This window comes from Papio anubis, chromosome 11, assembly GCF_008728515.1.
Source record: "Papio anubis isolate 15944 chromosome 11, Panubis1.0, whole genome shotgun sequence".
NCBI classification, from domain to species: Eukaryota; Metazoa; Chordata; class Mammalia; order Primates; family Cercopithecidae; genus Papio; species Papio anubis.
Window position 1 is genome coordinate 18,430,129 of NC_044986.1, and position 17,977 is coordinate 18,448,105.

Below are 17,977 nucleotides of genomic sequence, written 5' to 3' on the forward strand. Positions count from 1 at the left end.
TCAACCTTAAAGATCATGTAGTTCAAAGACCTCTATGGGTAAGGAAACTGGGGTCAGAGAGTGGTAGCCAGCCTCCAAGATATCCCCCAATGAGCCCCACTTTATGGTAGTCACATCCTCGTGTAGTACCCTCCTGCAGTGTACCAGGGTCAGTTTATGTGAAGAGCAGAATACAGCAGAAGTATGTTATGTCTGAGATGAGGTTTAAAGGCTAGTTGCCCTCTTGCTCTTGAGTCATCACTCTGGGGGAAGCCAACTGACATCACAAACAACCCTGGAGAGACCCACGTGGCAAGGAACTGAAGCCTGTTGCCAGCAACCATATGAGTGAGCTTAGAAGCAGATCCCCTGGCCCCAGTCAAGCCTTCAGATGACAGCAGTTCCAGCTCACATCTTTATCATAACCTCTTGAGAATCCCTGAGCCCTCTGGGACCTGTTAGGCCACTCCTGAATTCCCAACCCACAGAAACTGTGTGATAATATGTTTGTTATTTTAAGCCTCTATGCTTGGGGTAATTTGTTAAGCAGCAATAGATAAATAATACTGAAAAATTTTGAAGTTTACCCAAAGTCACAAAACTAGTTAGTGGCCAACGTGAAGTGAGAACACAGGGCTCCTGCCTCTCAGGTCAAGGTTCTGTAAGATCACACGTATCTGAGGATATCTTGGCCTCCTTTTGTAGTGGATGCCCATAAACTCAGGAGGTGGTAATAACTACCTGAAAGTATTGAATACATCATACTTTTGCTTTTTTATAGGCAAAATAAAATGAAAACAAGGACATGCTTTCTCATGGAATATGGAATCATATTTAGTAAGATAAGTAATTTCGCATCCCTACTATATAGTAATATGTAAGTATTTCTAAAGGAGGCTTATATCTTTTTGCCACAATTTCTGGAAGAATTGAGAGAATTAATTCAGGTTTGTGCGACAACTGGGTGGTAAAACCAGAAATGTAATTTCTTTTTTTTTTTTTTGAGATGGAGTCTCGTTCTTGTCGCCCAGGCTGGAGTGCAATGGCATGATCTCAGCTCACTGCAACATTTGCCTCCTGTGTTCAAGCGATTCTCCTGCCTCATCCTCCAAAGTACCTGATACTACAGGCTTGTGCCACCATGCCTGGCTAGTTTTTTTATATTTTTAGTAGAGACGGGGTTTTGCCATTTTGGCCAGGCTGGTCTCAAACTCCTGGCCTCGGGTGATCCGCCCACTTCAGCCTCCCAAAGTGCTGGGATTACAGGTGTGGGCTACTGTGCCCAGCCCAGAAATGTAACTTCTACTTGGCTTCTTTTGACCACTTGACAAGAATGGCATAGTGGACCTGGTATTGGTTATCCCATTGAAGCACTTCAACATAAGTCTGACCTTCCTGTGCGGTGAATGTGTGACAGGATCTAGCGTCTACATTCAGCCTGTTCCCTCTAAATGTAATATTCAGAGAAGGGCAGACTGCCAGAAAGGCACTTTGTGTCTTCTATTTGCGTGCCGTAGACTCTACCATTTGTATCCACATGACTATTAGGCCAGGGAATATTTGACCCTTTGATTGATAAGCTGATTCTCAGTTTTTAAAAAATGTGATTATATGATATTTTATTTTATTTTCTTCCTTAAAAATATAACTAGAAAACTGAGAGGGTCGGTTTAAGTTTCACTAGAACATGAAGTTTTTAAGAAGTTAATCTCAAGTGTGTTCAAGGTTCCAATTTCATTAAATCTCATAAAAATTCAGATGTATGTCCAATTATTCCTCATTACAGTCAGGAAGTTAATTTGCTGTCATATATTCTCAGCATTAGGGAGATTCTTGAATGTTTTCCTGTATTTTTTTTTCTCACTATACTTGAAAAAAATAGATTTGCCAGCTATTCACCGGTTTTACTTATACTCCTGAGAGTCATAGAAAGACAATTTTCATTTCCTTGACATTTTAGCGCTTTCCTGGCTATGATCCAGCTAATTAACTGTGGGTCTAGGTTGCTGTAGATAAAGTACTATTTTATATTAAAAAAGTTAGTGATTAGTATGTAGTTTGAATTTTATTTACAAAATTTCAGCATTAAAAAGCATCAGCATCAAGAAACCCCACAAAACACAAAGATGTATCCTCAATTACTGATGGTACTCATTTTTCTAGTTGTATCTCATTTTTAAGAAACCTCAGATGTTCATAATGAAACTTACATTTGTAAATTCCTTTGATTTTTTAAAGGAACCTATAAATGGTTTTTAGTAAACATTCATTCATTCATTTAGCACAACTTATTGAGTACTTATTATGTGCCAGGTACATTTTTTGTTTGTTGGGCATATGGGAATAAATAAGACATATGACGTCTATGTTTTCATAGCACCTGTGTTGTAATTGGGGATGAGAATCAATAAACAAACAAAAGAGATATATCAAATGATGATTAAATGTAGTGAAGAGAAAATAAAGCAGGATAAGAGGATAGCGAACACGAATAAGGAGAGGGATCAAGTTATGTATGTATCTGGGACAAAAACATTCCGGGGAGAAAGACAAGTGCAAAGGCAAGTTAACCATACCTAGTAGGTCCAGACACATCTAGAAGACTTGTGTAGCCACAGCAGAGCCTGCCAAGAGGAGATGGGATCCATGGAGAAGCAACGGCCAGACCGCATGCTGCCTACAGGAGATGGAAAGGAATTTGGTTTTAGCTTGATCACTTCTGGTTGCTGGTGAAGTGACTACAGGACCGTAATTGCAGAAGCAGGTCAACCAACTAGAAGATGTGCAAGAGATTTATTAAGAGGAACACCTGTGAGGGGAGATGGAGAGGGTGCCAGAATAGGGTTTGAGAGCTTTCAGACTGCAATGCAGTTCTGACCCTGGTAATAGACAGAGGGAAGGCAGAAGTATAGATGGGAGACTTGGAGACTGCAGTGCAGCTCTGTGAAAGTTTGGCAAGGCCAATGGGGAGTCCTTGAGCCCAAACTACCCATCAGAGGAGTCTCCCATCTCCCAGTAATGGGCCTGCTCCTGTGTTCCTGCCACACTCGGTCATTAGCTGGGAGTAGCCCTTGGGACACTCAGGCTCAGCAAGAACACAGTGATCAAGATTTCAGGTGCAGGGGCTGGGGCCACTGTCAATTATGCTGTATTATCAGGAGTTCTGAGAGGCACATTCTCGTGGCTGTCACAGAGACTCTTGCCATAACCTAGGTTAAGAGCAAGCATAGTGACTTGGATTAAGAATGTAGATGGATTTTGGATATATTAATATATTGACCCAGACGTATTTTGAAGGCTCAAGCTGACCCCATTTTCTAATATATTTGATATGGGATGTGAAGGAGGGAAAAGAGACAATGATGCTCCCAAGGCTTTTTTGTTCTGAATATCAGGAGAATGGGGATTGCATTTATTGAGATGGGGAAGACTGTGGGAGTCTTGGAGGAGGGAAATCCAGAGTTCATTTGGCTATGTTTAGTTTGAGATATTGGTTAGACCTTGTGTTAGGCCACTCTCGCACTGCTTTTATAAATACCTGGGGCTGGGTAATTAGTATAAACAAAAGAGGTTTAATTGGCTGATGGTTCTGCAGGCTGCACAGGAAGCATGGTGCTGGCATCTGCTTGGTCATGGTGGAAGGCAAAGGGGGAGCAGGCATGTCACATGGCCAAGACAAGAGAGGGAGGGAGGGTGCCACACACTTTCAGATAACCAGATCTCATGAGAATTCACTCACTATCACAAGGACAGCACCAAGAGGATGGTGCTAAACCATTCATGAGAAATCTGCCCTCCTGATCCAATTACCTCCCACCAGGCCCCACCTCCAACATTGGGGATTACATTTCTTTTTTTCTTTTTATTTTTTTGGAGATGGAGTCTCACTCTGTCGCCCAGGCTGGAGTGCAGAGGCTTGATCTTGGCTTACCACAACCTCCGCCTCCTGGGTTCAAGCGATCCTCATACCTCAGCCTCCTGAATAGCTGGGATTATAGGCATGTGCCACCACTCCTGGCTAATTTTTGTATTTTTAGTAGAGATGGGATTTCACCATGTTGGCTAGACTAGTCTCGAACTCCACACCTCAGGTAATCTTCCCACCTCTGCCTCCCAAAGTGCTGGGATTACAGGCATGAGCCACAACACCCAGCTGGGGATTACATTTCAACTTGAGATTTGGGTGGGGACACAGATCCGAATTATATCAGATCGCCACATGGAGACATTGATAAAGCAGCTGAATATGAATCTGGGTTCAAGGGAAAGGTCCAAGCTGGAAATATAAATTTGAAAATCATCAACATATGAACAGTATTAAAATCATGGGATTGGATTGGTTCACCCAAGGAGTGTCATGGATGGAGAGAAGAAGAGGATCAAAGCCTGAGAGGGAGAAGAGGAGAATCCCACAGAAAGAAGAAGGAGCAGCCAGCAGGAGGTAGGGGAACCACAGAGCAGTGGTGTCCAGGAAGCCAAGGGAAAAAGTTGTCTGGAAGGATATATTCTCTGTTCTTTATTCTACTTCTTTATTCTTGATATCTACTAAATGAAAGTTATCTGATGTATCAGTATCTTGTTAAGTGGGCCTACTAAATAATCAAGAAGGAAATAAAGCTTATACAAATATTGACTTTGTGACCAATTCAAAACCTGCCTCCACCATTCACTCTGTGTCCTTGGGCAAGATTCTTTTTTGTGTGTGACAGGGTCTGACTCTCTCACCCAGGCTAGAATGCAGCGGTGTGATCTTGGCTCACTTCAACCTCTCCCTCCCATACTCAAGCCATCCTCCCACCTCAGCCTCCCAAATAGTTGGGACTACAGGCACATGCCACCACACCCAGCTAATTTTTGTCTTTTTTGTAGAGATGCGGTCCCACTTTGTTGTCCAGGTTGGTCTTTAACTCCTGAACTTAAGCAATCCATCTACCTTGGCCTCCCAAAATGTTGGGATTACAGGTGTGAGCCACTGCACCTAGCCAAGATTCTTAACCTCTATTTGCTTCTGTTTCCTCATTTCTACACTGGGGATTATAGAATTGTTAAGAGGATTAAGTAAGTTAAGAGTTGTAAATGATTATTGAGACAGTCTCAGGCACATGGTAAGTGCTTAATACATGTTATATATTATTACATAAGGCATACTGCAGTGAAAGGTCAATTTTACTATCTCTGAAGTTTTCTGATGGTAGCAGCTAGAGTGTAAGGGTTCCTTTTAGATTTCATTTCTCTGATTGGGGTCTTGATGTATTTATTCCTGTATTTCTCTTTTCTTGGTTTTTCCTTTTTATATATTGAAATAAGAGTAATTTAAAAAATCTGCACAACTCCTTGTATTTAAAGTTTTAAACCAGCCATCAACAGAGGCCTTTAAAAGCAGACCATGAGCCTGGGCAACAAAGCAAGACCCTGTCTCTACAAACACATTTTTTTTTTTTTTTAAGGTAGCCCTGTGTAGTGGCACAGGCTGTAGTCTTAGCTACTCAGGAGGCTTAGGTGGCAGCATCGGTTTAGCTCAGGAGTTCGAGGCTGCAGTGAGCTATGAGTGCACCTCTACACTCCAGCCTGGGCAACAAAGTGAAACCCCGTCTGTAGAATAAATAAATGAATAAATAAAATTAAAGCAGATCATGATTTGGCAGATGTTTATTTTTTAAAAAAGGATAAATAATTTCATAGAACAGTGGTTTTTAAGCTTTCTGGAATTACTGATCCCTTTGAGAATCAGATAAAAATTCTTCCCAGAAAAATGCATTTACAAATACACAAACACAATGTTAATTACAATTTGAGGGTGTTTGTGTATCCCTGAAGCCAACCCTTGAGTCCTCCAAGGCAATCATGAAGTCAGATTTTGAATTGACTGCAAAGTCCACATTCTCATAAGCTTCATTTTCTTCTCATTTAGTAGGTCCATTTAGCAAGATCTCAACACATCATGAATTTTAAGTCATTCACATGCTTCTAGTGTAAACAAAAAGGAATTTCCCTTAGAGAAACCTCAATTCTGAACCAATTAAGTTGGGGAGAAAAATAAAATGATTCATGGGAAATGTGACCTGTGCATTCAGGGCCCTGCACTCAGAAGGGTCCACACCTAGGTTAATGCTATTCTGTTACCATGTTGAAATTTTTAGTAATTTTTGAACAAGAGGCTTCATATTTTTGTATCCCATAGGGCCTTGAAAATTATATAGCCAGATAAACACATAGACACACAATTTAAGTTCACTAGGGTTTTTCTTTCTTTGACATTGAAACAAGAACACAAAGTAAACAGGAAATACAATTTCCAATGTCTTCTGAAGATAATGCTTTTATATAAGTTGTGTGTTCTCACTAGTTTTTTCTTCTTGAGGTAATGTATTAATTAATCACAATCTGCTCTTATAATTTTGACATTCGCTTTAAAAGTCCAAAGGGAAGATGTGATTAGGTATTAAAATTATCATAAACAATATTAAAAGATAACATATAGGAACCTCTATATTCCAGGTTAAATAAACTACCTAAGCAAAAGAAAGATTTTGATGTTAGTAGAAAATATTTGCAAACTATTCATCTAACAAAGGTCTAATATCCAGAATATACAAGAAACTTGAGGCTGGGCCCGGTGGCTCATGCCTGTAATCCCCACACTTTGGGAGACCGAGGCACGTGGATCACCTGAGGTCAGGAGTTCTAGACCAGCCTGGCCAACCTGGTGAAACCCCATCTCTACTAAAAATACAAAAATTAGCTGGGCGTGGTGACATGCGCCTGTAAACCCAGCTACTTGGGAGGCTGAGGCAGGAGAATTGCTTGAACCCGGGATGTGGAGGTTGCAAATGAGCTGAGATCGTGCCACTGCACTCTAGCCTAGGGGATAGAGTGAGACTCTATATCCAGAAAAAGAAACTTAAACAAATGTACAAGCAAAAAACAACCCTATTAAAAAGTGGGCATAGGACATGAACAGACATTTTTCAAAGGAAGATATACATGCAGCCAATGAGCATATGAAAAAAATGCTCAATATCATTAATCACTGGAGAAATGTAAATCAAAACTACAATGAGATACCATCTCACACCAGTCAGAATGGCTGTTGAAAAGTCAAAAAATAACATGAGGTTGTGGAGAAAAGGGAACATATATACATTTCTGGTGGGAATTAAATTAGTTCACAAGTTTACCTATAGGACAATCCTGTACATGTACCCCAAGTCTAAAGTAAAAGTTATAAAATATTTTTTAAAAAAGATTTTGATGTCAATAGGAAGCTCACACTAAGGCAGTAAGAAGCAAGATGGGAGCAGAGACATAAATGGTCGTACATGCCTATTAAGATGCTTGGACCCTCTCCTGAGACCATAGAGACCATCAAAAGGTTTTAAGTAGCAGAGTATAATCAACATCATTATCTGCATTTTTTCTTTTTTTTTTTGAGGCAGAGTCTTGCTCCATCGCCTAGGCTGGAGTGCAGTGGTATGATCTCGGCTCACTGCAACCTCCGCCTCCCAGGTTCAAACGATGCTTCTGCCTCAGCCTCCTGAGTAGCTGGGACTACAGGCACGTGCCACCAGTCCCGGCTAATTTTTGTATTTTTAGTAGAGACGGGGTTTCACCATATTGGCCAGGATGGTCTTGAACTCCTGACCTCGTGATCCACCCACCTCGGCCTCCCAAAGTGCTGGGATTACAGGCGTGAGCCACTGTGCCTAGCCGTTATCTGCATTTTTAAGGGTTGCCAGATTTAGCAAATAAAACTACAGAATGCCCAGTTAAATTTGAATTTCAGGTAAACAATGAATAATTTTTTAGTACTGGCATATTCTATGCAATATTTGGTACATACTTACCTATAAAGTATTGGTTGTTAACTGAAATTCAACTTTATGTGAGCCTCCTGTATTTTATCTGGCAACCCTACTAGGTTTTGTTTTGTTTTGTTTTGTTTTTGTTTGTTTGTCTTTTGAGACAGAGTCCCACTCTGTCGCCCAGGCTGGAGTACAGTGGGGCAGTCTCGGCTCACTGCAACCTCCACCTCCCAGGTTCCAACGATTCTCCTGTCTCAGCCTCTGTAGTAGCTGGGATAACAGGCACACACCACCACGCCCGGCTAATTTTTGTATTTTTAGTAGAGACGGTGTTTCACTATGTTGGTCAGGCTGGTCTCAAACTCCTGACCTCAAGTGATCCGCCCCCCTCAGCTTCCCAAAGTGCTGGGATTACAGACGTGAGCCTCCTTGCCTAGTCACTACTAGGTTTCTTAATGTAATGCCTGATACATGGTCGGTGGTAAATACATTTCAGTGCCACTCTACTTTTCTTGCCACCTGTAGGTGGCAGTCTTATCAAATAATTTCAAGGGACCTACGACAAATGTGTTTAATATTGTGCTGCAGTTTCATACTGTTTAATCCATCTATTAATAAGGCTCTTAAAATTATATAAATGAAGTTTACAGAAAATAAAAATAAAAATAAATTTGAAGGTGCACAAAACTAAATATAATTCAGTCCTCATCTTTTATACAACTTACCATTGAATATTCAAATTTAGATGGCTAATTCTAGTGAAGTACGGTGCTTTTATACTTCTATGGATATTTTGAGATATTTTGTAGCTTCTCATGGTATTGTAAATGGGGTCTTTCCCCCTCATATCTTCTAATAGACTACTTCTGCTGTGTAAATAGCTATTGATTTTTGTATGTTTATTTTTGTTTCAGACCATACTCTGTTAGTTCAAGTAGTATTACCAAAAATACTCTTGGATTTTCCAGTAGACTATTAAATGATCTGCAAATAATGTACTTTTCTCTCTTTTTCAAATAGCAGTAAATCTCTTTTAAAAAACTAAATGTAATTCTCCTAGATGCAGGTATTAACAATAAAAAGAAATAACTATATTGATACTCTTATAAAACTATTTCCAGCCAGGCGTGGTGGCTCATGCCTGTAATCCGAGCACTTTGGGAGGAGGCTAAGGAGGGTGGATGGCCTGAGATTAGGAGTTCAAGATCAGCCTGGCCAATATGGTGAAACCTCATCTCTACTAAAAATACAAAAATCAGCTGGGTGTGGTGGCATGCACCTGTAATCCAAGCTAATCGCAAAGCTGGGGCAGGAGAATGGCTTGAACCCGGGAGGTGGAGGTTGCAGTGAGCTGAGATCGTGCCGCTGCACTCTAGCCTGGGCACCAGCGCGAGACTCTGTCTCAAAACAAAAACAAAAACAAACAAAAAAATTATTTCCATTAATATGAGATTTTATATTCACTCAAAACTGTTATTATAATAATATAAAATTATAATCCAAAAATATAATTGTAACCTTATAGTTGTATTTATACATGAATAATATAGAATTATGTAAAAATAGGACCTCAATTATCTATTACATCTACACCCATGCCCCCCTACCCATTATACTAAGAATGCTGTTCTTATCACAGAGATTTGTTTTCTTACAAAGCCAAAGGAAAAAATATGCCCATGAGATCCAATAAAGTCTTTAAGTAACTTATTCCGTTATTACACACTGCATTCTAGAGAAGAATAATTATAATTCCTTTTGAATTTCAATACAAGAGGCTTCAATCTTTTAAAAGAAAGTTACATCATTTTGTACCATTATTCATTACCTTTCGAGCTGTGACAGTGTACTCAGCACTACACAAAACATAGGACCCAGTGCCTTCCCTTATCCGATGTTGAGAAGCCACCTAGGAATTAGAATCTATGAACATGAGTTTCGAAGGTAGCACCTTTAGGTGTTTTAGTTCACAGATATTTTAATGTGTGTTGATTTACAAACTGTAAAATAGAATGGAAGTTTAAATATTAATCTGAAAAATAAATTTTGTATGAGGTGGCACTGTTTGGCAATATGCTATTTCTCTTGAAGTTGACTAAGTAATAGTTTCTTATACTTTGCCGTATTCCAGTACTTACTCTTCAAGTATAAGATCTATTAATCATTTTTATGACTATGAAAGTAAGTTAGTCTCAATGAAAAAAATTAGAAAACACAGAAAAGTGTAAATAGAAAAATCATCTGCAATTCAATGTTTAGGTAGCTTATGAAAATTTTTTTCCTCTATTGTCCAGGAAAGTCATAATAAGGCATAAACTTTGGAATCAAACAAATCTGGGTTCAGATTCTTCCCTCTCCACTTATTCAGTGCACCTTGCAGTAAACCTCTTAATCTCACTGAGTTTATTTTCAATTTTGACTTATCTTCCCCATCCAGTTACCATCCGTTTCTTTTCTTTCTTTTTTCTTTTTTGAGGTGAGTCTCCCTCTGTTGCCCAGGCTAGAGTGCAGTGACCCGATCTCAGCTCACTGCAACCTCTGCCTCCCGGGTTGAAGCAATTCTCCTGCCTGAGCCTCCCGAATAACTGGGATTATAGGTGCCCGCCACCACACCCAGCTCATTTTTTTTGTATTTTTAGTAGAGATGGGATTTCACCATGTTGGCCAGCCTGATTTTGAACTCCTGACCTCAAGTAATCCACCCACCTCGGCCTCCCAAAGTGCTAGGATTGCAGGTGTGAGCCACCGCACCTGGCCCATTTCTTTCTTTCTTTTTTTCTTTTTTGAGACAGAGTCTTGCTCTGTCGCCCAGGCTGGAGTGCAATGGCACAATCTCGGCTCACTGCAACCTGCGCCTCCTGGGTTCAAGCGATTCTTCTGCCTCAACCTCTGTAGTAGCTGGGACTACAGGTGCACGCCACCACGCCCAGCTAATTTTTGTATAGAGATGGGGTTTCGCCATGTTGGCCCGGCTTGTCTCGAACTCCTGACCTTGTGATCCGCCCACCTTGGCCTCCCAAAGTGCTGGGTTTACAGATGTGAGCCACTGAGTCTGGCCCATCCATTCCTTTAGAAAAGTGTGCATTGTCCTTTCTTTTTTTTTTTTTAATTTATTATTATTATTATACTTTAAGTTCTAGGGTACATGTGCATAACGTGCAGGTTTGTTACATATGTATACTTGTGCCATGTTGGTGTGCTGCACCCATCAACTCGTCAGCACCCATCAACTCGTCATTTACATCAGGTATAACTCCCAATGCAATCCCTCCCCCCTCCCTTCTCCCCATGATAGGCCCCGGTGTGTGATGTTCCCCTTCCCGAGTCCAAGTGATCTCATTGTTCAGTTCCCACCTATGAGTGAGAACATGCGGTGTTTGGTTTTCTGTTCTTGTGATAGTTTGCTAAGAATGATGGTTTCCAGCTGCATCCATGTCCCTACAAAGGACACAAACTCATCCTTTTTTATGACTGCATAGTATTCCATGGTGTATATGTGCCACATTTTCTCAATCCAGTCTGTCACTGATGGACATTTGGGTTGATTCCAAGTCTTTGCTATCGTGAATAGTGCCACAATAAACATACGTGTGCATGTGTCTTTATAGCAGCATGATTTATAATCCTTTGGGTATATACCCAGTAATGGGATGGCTGGGTCATATGGTACATCTAGTTCTAGATCTTTGAGGAATCGCCATACTGTTTTCCATAATGGTTGAACTAGTTTACAATCCCACCAACAGTGTAAAAGTGTTCCTATTTCTCCACATCCTCTCCAGCACCTGTTGTTTCTTGACTTTGTAATGATCGCCATTCTAACTGGTGTGAGATGGTATCTCTGAAATTGAGGCAATAATTAATAGCCTACCAACCAAAAAAAGTCCAGGACCAGATGGATTCACAGCTGAATTCTACCAGAGGTACAAGGAGGAGCTGGTACCATTCCTTCTGAAACTATTCCAATCAATGCATTGTCCTTTCTTACCCTCATTGCATTCCTCTACCTACTACAATCTGGCTTCTGTCCCCATTATCCAGAAACGACTCTCACGAAGGTCACTAACAGCCTCTGCATTGCCAAGTTCAGTGCACACTTTCCTTCTTTATCTTATGCTCCCTCTCAGCAGCTGTGTTGCCCTGGCAAGCTGCAGGAGTGATACTGGACAGCTAATTGCAAACATTTCTTTCCAAGTTCAGTGAAGGAGTGTTGGTAGCTTGAAATTATTAGCCACAGTGACAGTATTTACACCACAAAAATCAGCAAATGCTACAAATCAGGGCCTTTTTTCCTGATAGCCACATACTAAACATTTACCTGCACACCAAGGGAGATAGGTGACTAGTTTTCCCTTCATAGGATGCTATTTTTGTTGTTGTTGTTTATTCAATACCACCCCTCCTGGTTTTCTTTCTATCTTAGCTCCCCTATCCCACTGTTACATGTTAGCATTCTTCTTTTTCTTCTTCCTTTCGTGCACTAGCTCCATAAATGTTCTCACTAATTTCCGTGGATTTAAATACTACCACTATGTGGATCAATTTTGGATTTGTATCTGCAGCCCAGACCTCTCCTCTAAGATTCAAACTCAAACATGGAACCACTCATTTAGTTTGTGCTGGGTGTCTTACAGCAGACATCTCAAACTCACTGACAAAACTTAGTTCCATAAAACCTTTCCCTTTCTTTTTGTCTCTTCTTCTTCTTTTTTTTTTTTTTTTTTGAGACGGAGTCTCGCTCTGTTGCCCAGGCTGGAGTGCAATCTCGGCTCACTGCAACCTCTGTCTCCCAGATTCAAGCGATTCTCCTGCCTCAGTCTTCCAAGTAGCTGGGATTACAGGCACCCACCACCACGCCCAGCTAATTTTTGTGTTTTTAGTAGAGACGGGGTTTCACCATGTTGACCAGGCTGGTCTCAAACATCTGACATCAAGTGATCCACCTGCATTGGCCTCCCAAAGTGCTGGGATTACAGGCGTGATCCACCGTGCCCGGCCAAACCTTTCCCTTTCTTATCTTCCTCATCCCAACATTCTCCATTTCAGCAAACGGAACCACAATATACTTGATCACTGAAGCCAGAAACCTAAGCATCATCCGTGGTTCTTCCCTGTTCCTCTGCCTCATGTCTAATCCATTGGCAAATCCTGCCAATTCTACCTCTAAAGTGTCTTGTTCTTCTTATTTTTTTTTCTTCAGCTTTATTCCGATCACATTTTGGACTACCATCATCTTTCAGCCCAAATACTGTAATAGCTCCAAACTGATCTCTGAACTTCAATTCTTCTTCCCCTTGAATCCGCTCTCCATGTAGCAGTAAAAAGTGATCATAAAATGTGGAGATCACACCATCTGTCTGCTTAAAGTCTTTAAATGATCTTTCATTACATTTACTTTAAAAAACAAATTTCAGGTTTTTGTACTGGTCTCTGCTTATCTCTCCAACTTTTGAAATGTGATTATTTAAGCTCACGTATGTTCTGTTCAAACCTTTGGCTTTCTTGTCTCTGAACGTGTCAGGCTTCCCCTCCACCTCACGTATAGCTTTTATATATACACCCCCAGTCTTAAATGATCTTTTCCTTGCTCATTCTGTGGATAGTTCCTTGTGTTCCTTTAATTATCCAATCAATTTAAATCTACCCTTTCTGTTGTTCTTTATTCCAGCCCCTTGTTTATTTCCTGATTGAATGAATAAATGAATCTGTAAGATTCTTAAGGATTTATCTAATAGGACTAAATAATGAAAAAACATTAAAAAGTCCTTAGCGTGAGGCCTGGTACAGGGTATATGTTAAATCAGAATTTTGTTTTGTTACTATTTTTCAATTTAATTTAATTTATGGCATTCTGTAGTTCCTAAATGAAGACTTGTGTCTGGAAGGTGGCTGTGTTAAAGCTCAGGGTATTCTCACTTCCTAGTTTCACAGATGGGTAACCTGATTTAAGCAGAACATCCCTAATTTTTATGCTTTGGTTTATTAAGAATGTACTAGTAAAGGAAGGAGTGAATCCTGCTGGTAGGAATTGAAACATTTATGGTGAGCCAAATAGGATAAAAGACAAAAGCATTAATAAAACGACTAGACCACAGGTGCCTTTTGTTTTTTCTGATCAAACAGATCTAGAAAGATCATGTTTAGATTTTGGCAGTTTAATTGGTCAGACTATGATGCTGATAAGGCTCTGGTTATATGCTTCTAAATTTAGTCACTTAATTTGATATTAGAGAGTTCGGCAACTTTAATCTTACATTAAAAATAAAGCTTTTCAATCATTAGAGCACCTAGGGCAAGTAGAAGGATGGTGCATTAATTTTATATATATATACACATACACACACGCATATATATGTATATACAAACATATATACACATACACATATACGCATATACTTTCATACACACACACACACACACACACACACACACACACACACACACATCCTTTTTCTTCTTTTTATTTTTTTTGAGACAGGGTCTCACTCCGTCACCCAGGCTGGAGTGCAGTGGCATGATCTCATCTCACTACAACCTCCACCTCCTGTGCTCAAGCAATCCTCCTGCCTTGGCCTCTCAAGTAGCTGGGATTACAGACATGCACCACCACGCCCAGCTAAGTTTTGTATTTTTGGTAGAGATGGGGTTTCACCAAGTTGCCCAGGCTGGTCTTGAAGTCCTAAGCTTAAGCGACCTGCCCGTCTAGGCCTCCCAAAATGCTGGGATTACAGACATGAGCCACTGCACCCGTCCCATTATATTTTTTTTAAGTGGGGGTGATTTAGGCAGTAGCATCACTTTATAATACTAAGAAGAGTACACACAAACAATACACAACTTAAATAACATTAGTACTGGCATCCAATTTTAAAACCATTAAAGGCAAGAAATTTATTCGAATACTTACTGGTTGTTTCTCAGGAGAAGTGGCTCTGTTGCCCCTAACAACCACCGGGCCACCAGAGTGACCTTTTTGTACGTTTGAGGACGTCTGCACAAGGGGCCCTCCAGGCAATTGCTTTCTGCTTCCTCCCAAACCTGTAGTCCCACCCTCTCTAGTCTCTTGGTCTCCCTTAAGGACTTAGAACAAAATTTTCCTGAATTCCAAGATCTTTTACCTTTGAACCTGCCCTGTCCACTGTGGTCTTTCAGGGGTAAGGGCTCAAACTCCTAGACCTTGTTTTACCATGTAGTCAAAAAACACAGAAAAGAACAACTTAAGAGAAGTAAGAAAGCTTTGACCTGTGAAAGAAAATTTACAGGAGGCTGTTGGTTTGTACTGAGCTCCTGCACTGGGCCCAACAGACCAAAGCAAAATGGAATCATTCCTGCTAAAGTTTCACACCACCAAACCAAAACTAAGTTGTTTCTCTGACCTTCCAAGGAATTTGGGAGTTGAGGGGGGAGAGAGAGAGAGAGCCAAATCCCCAAACAGGCTAGTTTTACCTGGCATGATAAGGAAGTCCCCTCTGCTTTAACCTTTAGGAAGAAAAAACTTCAAAATGACCAATCCACTTTTGTTCTCTATGTCTGCTTCCCCAGCCCTTTCTGTCTATAAAGCCAACCTTCTCTGTTCGGCTCATTTACAGATTGAGTTGTTGCCTGATTCTAGAATCACCGATAAAAGCCTATTAAGATCTTTAACTAAATGGGTTGTAATTTTGTCTTTTGACAGGGCCACTCGGTTTTTTCCCGCGGAAAGTTTCACTTTCCTCTTGCCTGCCACCTTCTTTTTCAGGAATCCCACTGTATGCTCTCAAGGACCCTGTTTATTCTGCAGCTCAGATCAAAATGCCTTTTTCCTAAAGATGAGGTGGAGAAGAGAGAAGGCCTTTGCTTTCCTTGGCATGTTAGAGTGTGAGCAGTGCTTACAGAGAAAGTTGATTTCCTGGAAAACCTCCAGCCACAACCCTTTTTATTATTTTATTATTATTTTGTTTACTCTGCCATAAATTCAACCAAGTGTACACAACTCTTTTAATATGTGAATGATGAAACAGTAAAAGCCACAGCCTCACTGGAAGGCAGGATGTGAGTCACCATTAAAAAAAAAAAAAATCAACACAGACTTCATCCCAACAACTTTATTTCTAAGGATCTTTCCTAGATATATATTTGCATGAATATGAAGAGACATGTTCAAGGATATTCAGTGCAGCCTGGTTTGTAACAGTGAAATCAGAAACAACATAAATGACTCACAAAAGAAAAATGGTTACCTAAACTATATTACACCCATACTATGGAATATATCCATGCTCTGCAACATTCAAAGAATAAAATAGATCTATATTCATCGATACAAAAAGACCTTTAAGACAAATTGTTAAATGAAAGCAAATCTATAGAAAAATAAAGCATAATCCAGTTACATAAAAATACATATTTCTTTGTGTATATGTACACACACATAATGTATATATGTACATAAACAAAGAAAAAGATCTTGAATGATACCCACCAAATAGTGAGCTTTTGCTTTGTTTCTGAATTTTTGACAATTTAAGTGTATTGATATGCTACTTATGTAATTCAACATTTAAGAAAAAAAGGCAAGGAAAGCAAGAAGTCATGCTGCATAGCATAGTATCTAACTGCCTGGTCCCTGGAACCAGACAACCTGTATCCAGATTCTAGCTTGCCACTTACTTAACCTCTCTGTGCTTCAGTTTCCTCCTCTGTAAACTGGAGGGTAACAACAGTGCCTACTGCTGAAGGTGGTTATAGACATGAAATAAGAGGATATGTTCAAAGTGCTTGGGACCTAGTGAGGTCTATATAAATGTTAGCTAGTATTACTGATTAAGGAGAGAATGAATCACTGGTGATTCCACTTTAGTCAGAGAAGAGTGATGATTTTTTTCATATTCTGGCACTAGTGAGACCTCAGGAAATGTGTTTTAAAAAAATCAATGTCAAACAGCCCTGAAGATGAGGCTTCTAATGGTCCCGCTATTACCTAGTCTTCCTGGAACAAAATGCACATTGGAGAGCGTACAGTTCGACCGACATTCATACCAAACACTCCACTCAGTGCTAGAGACCAGTGAGGCAACATTTCTGCTTTTAAGGGGCCCATTTTGTGTTATGGGGGGGTGTAGTGGAGGGAAGAATCAAATCAGTAAACAAATCTTTTTAACACAGGGTAGTACACAAGATGGGATGACACAGAACTGTGAGTAAGCTAGAGTGGAAAAGAATGGGAGGGACAAGAATGCTCCTGGTAGATGTGAACACTCTGGAAAGATGAGAGGAATTAGCAATGAAAGTAAAAAAGGGACTGGGCATTTCAGGTAAGGGAAACAACATGATTCATTTAGGGGAACTACAAGGAGTTTGGTATTGTTAAAACGTATGTTTGTGTATGTGTGTGTGTGTGTGTGTGTCTGGATGATGAATGGGAAGGGGACAAGGAAGAATGGTCAGAGGAAGTAAGGAACAACAAGTTTGGAAAGACAGTGACAATGATTGGTGACCTTAATTATGTAGCATCAGAGTAGTAGTGGAAACAAAGCAAGATGGTGGTAGAAAAATTACTAAAGACAATCTGCCTCTTTGGGCAGATTGAGAGATTTTTTGTTGTTGTTTTTTGAGATAGCGTTTCACTCTGTCACCCACGCTGGAGTGCAGTGGCCCAGTCCTGGCTCACTGGAGCCTTAATCTCCCGGGCTCAGGTGATTCTCCCATCTCAGTCTCTTGAGTAGCTGGGACCACAGGTGTGTGACACTATGCCCAGCTAATTTTTGTATTTTTTGTAGAGATGGGGTTTTGCCATGTTGCCCAGGCTGGTCTGAAACTCCTGGGCTCAAGCCATCTGCCTACCTCAGCCTCCCAAAGTGCTAGGATTACAGGTGTGAGCCACCATGCCCAACCACACTGCTTTTATGAAAGGAGTCTCATTTTGACAAGTCACCTTTTGAAGAAATATGACAGGCCGACTTCTGACTGGTATTTCCAGGTAGAATGTAGCAGGTCATGGCAGGCCAGTGCTCTTGCTGCACACCTAAGAAAAAGTAGGATAAGTTACCAAAATTATAGTACAAAAGATTTAGTGAGAGACCTTAGTGAGAGAGCTGTGGAAACAATGAACACTGTATGAACTAACATTGCAGAGAGAGGGGAGCACTTTCTAAGGGAACTGACAGTCTCTGGCCATTTTCCTCCCTGGGGATATTTGTCAGTTCTGAGTGAAGACT

At 40.4% G+C, this 17,977-nt stretch overlaps 1 protein-coding gene across 5 annotated transcripts in view; it reads left to right on the forward strand.

Annotated features, from left to right (window-relative positions):
* LOC108580473 (translation initiation factor IF-2-like) overlaps window positions 1-17,977 on the forward strand; it is a 228,230-nt gene that overhangs the window by 26,275 nt on the left and 183,978 nt on the right. The window contains exon 4 of one of the 5 annotated variants that reach the window (XM_031652580.1): window positions 15,520-15,839. The exons of 2 other annotated variants lie outside the window; for them this stretch is intronic. The gene's annotated coding sequence lies outside the window, so the exon portion shown is untranslated. Of the gene's footprint in view, window positions 1-760; window positions 1,031-15,519; window positions 15,840-17,977 lie in introns of those variants that run through there. 2 more of the 5 variants (XM_031652579.1, XM_031652582.1) reach the window with 2 other exon arrangements.